This window comes from Marmota marmota, unplaced genomic scaffold, assembly GCF_001458135.2.
Source record: "Marmota marmota marmota unplaced genomic scaffold, marMar, whole genome shotgun sequence".
NCBI classification, from domain to species: domain Eukaryota; kingdom Metazoa; phylum Chordata; class Mammalia; order Rodentia; family Sciuridae; genus Marmota; species Marmota marmota.
This window is the reverse complement of record NW_026000081.1, coordinates 749340-753854: the sequence shown is the minus strand read 5'-3', so window position 1 is coordinate 753854 and position 4515 is coordinate 749340. Positions and strand designations below refer to the sequence as shown.

The 4515-nt window shown below is 37.1% G+C and overlaps 1 pseudogene; it reads left to right on the top strand.

The window, feature by feature from the left end:
- Positions 1-776: 776 nt before the first annotated feature.
- Positions 777-1408, top strand: LOC107158584 (annotated as a pseudogene).
- Positions 1409-4515: the final 3107 nt, after the last annotated feature.

The window sequence follows — 4515 nt, the reverse complement described above, 5'->3', positions numbered from 1 at the left end:
TAAATTACTATGTCTGCTGTTAAATCCTACTTTTATTTCTCTAGTGCTTTAGTTGTGCATTCTTTATAATTTCCTTGTTGATTCTTGTCAGAGTTTTCTCTCATCCTTTTTCCAAATAACCAGTTTTTCGTGAAGTTAATTATCTTTTTCAGTTATTTCATTCATTTCTGCTTATTTTCTTTCTTCTATCTTTCTGGGTTTATTCTGTGGTTCTTTGTCTAATTTCTTAATGAAGGTTCTTACATTATTATTCTGCTATGTAGGTACTTACATTAAAGTTTTTTTAAAAAAATTTTTAGATGTTGATGGACCTTTATTTTATTCATTTATTTATATGTGGTGCTGAGAATCGAACCCAGTGCCTCACACATGCTAGGCAAGTGCTCTACCACTGAGCCACCACCTCAGCTCAAGACTAATGTTTCTCTATTTAAACACTTAGCTGCTTTCCACAAATTTTAATAGTGCTTCAAATATATATATATTTTAATAGCACTTCATATATCAAATGCTACTTGATAATTGTTTTTGTACAATTCTAAATACATTCTAATTTACATTTACACTACTAATTTGATAATTTGTAAATTAATTTTTTCATACATGTGGGAATATTGGTCATATTTTTATTTCTTTCTAATTTGACAGTGCTATGTTCAGAGATAACTGCATGATACTGAATCTTAGAAACTATCTGAGTATGTTGAATTTTTGTGAAATTCTTGAAATAAATTTATAAACTCTGTTTCCATCAGTTCCTGTTTGTAATAGTGTGTTGAAATGGGAGTTTTCGGTCTGGTAGTTTTGACACAGTGCCTTGTTTTGGTCTATCAGTCAAAGATCACCAGGAGTGGGGGACTTCCACCTGGCATGCTGCTTGCAGAAGGTGGTCTTATAAAAGATGGCTAAAAGCTTACGGAGTAAGTAGAAAAGGAAGACGTGGGCTGAAAAGAGGAAAAAGAATGCTCCGAAAGAGCTCAACAGACTTAAAAATATTCTCAAAGTAGGTAGTGATGTTTTAACGAAAGATGTTAAAGAAATAGCAACGGTGGTGGTACCCAAGCATTGCCAGAAGAAAACACTGTGTGTGGTGAAAGATGAAAAAGACGACATGAAATTGGAGGCTGAGATTAAGAGAAACAAAAAGACTCTTCTAGACCAGTGTGGATAGTACCCCGTGTGGATGAACCAGAGGCAAAGAAAAAGACTGAAGGCAAAGTGAGAGAAAGGAAGGCGGAAGAGCAAAGCAAAAGCAGCAAAGGCAGCAAAGGGTTTGACCTGGTAGACATCTTTAAGAACTTAAAAAACTCCACATGGGACAGATGTTTGATTGGAGAAGGTATACATTGATTTTGACTTCTACTACGTGAAAACTATTTGTTTTCATATTTTAAATTGACTTTTTGTCTTCAATTCAAACCCAGAATAACGTTTCGAGTTTGTTTTGGAAACTTGAATAAAGTATTTTCTTTGGTAAATGAAAGGTATACTGATGTTTTAATTGGATGTCGCTCAATATCTAGATAGTATCAGACATCAAAATTCTGTCAAGAATTAATGTGGATGACCAGGTGTGTTGGAACACGCATGTGATCCCAGCAGCTTGGGAGATTTAGGCAGGTGGGTCACAAGTTCAAAGGCAGCCTCAGCACTTAGCGAGGTCCTAAGCAACTGAGACAGTGTCTCAAAATATAAAAAGGGCTGGGGGTGTGGCTTAGTGGTTGAGTGACCCTAAGTTCAATCCCCAGTACCAAAGAAAAAAAATGATGTGATTGTAATTGTTTGATCTCACAACTTGGTAAAATCATAATCAGTAAAGGTAAAATGATTAACTGACAAATCTGAGTGAACTCAAATGTTTAAAAAGCTACTATATAGTTAAATTTTTTAAAAAAGTGACATCAGTGGGTCTTATGAATAGTACTAGATTGCAGTTTTGATTTTCTGTAATTAAGTATAAAAGATATTTTGTGTGTAAAAAAAAAATCACCAGGAGTAGCTCTGTGAATCAATCAAATAAGTGCCCCTTCCTGAGTGCTGCATCAGAGAAGCTGATGGGGAATGGGGCCACCTCAGGATTTGAAGTGCTTGTTATGTGATATTAGTGGGGATTCAAGCAATTGAGCATTTGAATGAATTTTATCTGAGTTGTGGGCATAATCAGATATATTCAGCATTTTTATCTAGCAAATCAGGAGAGCAGAAAAATGGGAAGAATAGGACAGAACTAGAGCTATAATTGATAAAGCAACTGCAACTGATAAAGCTGTAACCTGATAAGGAAACAGTGGGTGATGTTTGTTAATATTTGGAGTTTGCAATTTTTTGATGGTTAGTGGTGTGTGTGTGTGTGTTTGCTATTATAATTGTGTACCTCTTTTCAATCATATATCCTCCAACTAGTTTTTTAAATAATAAAATCTATTTCTATGAATTAGTTTTACATCACTCTATTAAATTCCTGATGGTTTATGGTAATTCTTTCATAAGTTTTCTTGTGTCGTTCAGGTATACAGGCTTATTAGCCTCTCTTCCAATTCTTACATGTAAAACTCTGCAATAACTACAGTAAGTAATATGATTAGTTGTTAATTCCCTTCCTCTGCCTAGTCCCTGCCTTTTAGCCTTCCTCAGAAGGCAAGGAAAAGTAATCCTGGAGGGGAGAAACATGAGACAATTCCATCACAGAGAATAAAGGCTGGGTCCCTATACTCCAATATTTGCATGGCCTGAATTCTGTGAAAATAGGCACATGAAGCAGTGAGGATTTACAAAGAGGCTTTTAAAAATTGCAGTGAGGTTACAAAACCCAGAATCAATCCTAAACCAATGCCACCAGGTACCAAATACAGCCAGAACCCAATGGATATGAATTATTCAGCTGGAACCCAGAACTCCTGCCCAGCAAGCTAAAGCACTAGTTTATGTCATTACTTAATTAACTCCGTAAGTATTCAACCCCACATTTCATACAATTGAGTTTGAAATATTATATACAATGATGTTTTTAAGAAAATCATCCCTGCAAACAAAATTCATGAAAACCAGTAACTGAGAGAGGAAGGAAGGGAGGGAAGAAAGAAAAAAAGGGAGGAATGGAATTAGAGGGAAAAATAGGAGTGTTAAGCTATAAGCAGTATGTCATCTTTAAAAGTCTGAGATAAATATGATGACATACATTTCTTATTGTATTAGGTGTTTATATATTTCTGTAGGTTATTAAAGGAACATTTTATTAAAATACAACTTACATAAGTAAAATGCACAAATCTTAAAGCTAAATTTTACATGTACTTTTACAGATGTATACATTCATATAACCATCACCTGCTTAAGAGGTTTTCGGACTCCAGCAAGATTCATCTTGCTCTTGTCTTAGTTAAGATGCCCCTCCCCCAAAAGTATCCATGGTTCAGATCTCTATTTACTATTGCTTTATTTTTCCTGAATTTATATAATGGAAATCATACAAAGTGTGCTCTTTTCTGTCTGATTTACGTGCTCAGTATCATGTCTATGACAATTCTTGTTGTTGCTACATATGGCATATGGCTGTCTTTCATCCATGTATAGGCTTCATTTGAATGAATGTAACATCATTTGTCCGGCCTACTGTTGGTCATACTCAGGGTGGGTGCTCAAAGCCAAAGCAATAAAGAAACCCACAAGGAAGTCAGGAAAAGAATTCCAGTCAGGATTACCAATGCGTAATTTCTTGTAGTTTGTTTTTCCTGCCTTGATATATCAATGCTGACTCCACTAGTGGAAATTTCTCATAAATATTATAGTTGAAGGAAGAATGTTTGAGGCGACCATGTGTTAGTACCTTCAGATCCACTCTCTTCCCTTCTCCACCAAGCTCTCAGCCCCAGGCAACCCTTTCTAAGCTTCCACTTGGATTCACCTCCCAGGGTGGAGGTGGGGTGGAGAATGAGGCCGGGGTATTCTTCCCCTGGTTTCCTTCTGCTGAGAGGCCTAGGGTTCAAGGTGCCTTGACAGAAGTCTCGGTTCTTCTTGAAGAAACCCGCACTATGGGATTCTAACTTCTGCCAGCCTTTGCCCCTCTAGATCTAGAGTGGGGATAGCTCCCTGTTCCTGGCCAGAGGTTTCTGCGCTGTCCCCCAGGTTTCCCCAACACCTGACAATGTCTTCTGTAATAATCCTTTCATAAATAAGGCCTCTTTGAATTACACCAATTTGAGTGTGCCCATTCTTTGCAGTTGGGATTGATTGTTGCAAATGTTTTAAGCCAAAAAAGGAAATGTTGTATTGTTTTTACACTCATTTATACCCTGACAGGTACACCCTATGGCTGGAAAACAGTGGCAGCAGTAATAGGCTTGCAGTTCCCCCACAGATCACATCTTGGTTAGCATGCAGGTGTTAAGAAGAGTTGTTCTGTTCATTGTGTTCTGAAAAAGGAGCCAGCCTGGCCCTTGGGCTGTTAAGCTGCATGACTTGAGGGAGACCACCCCTTGCCCCAGCATGATCATGATCTGGTATCCAAACTTATCA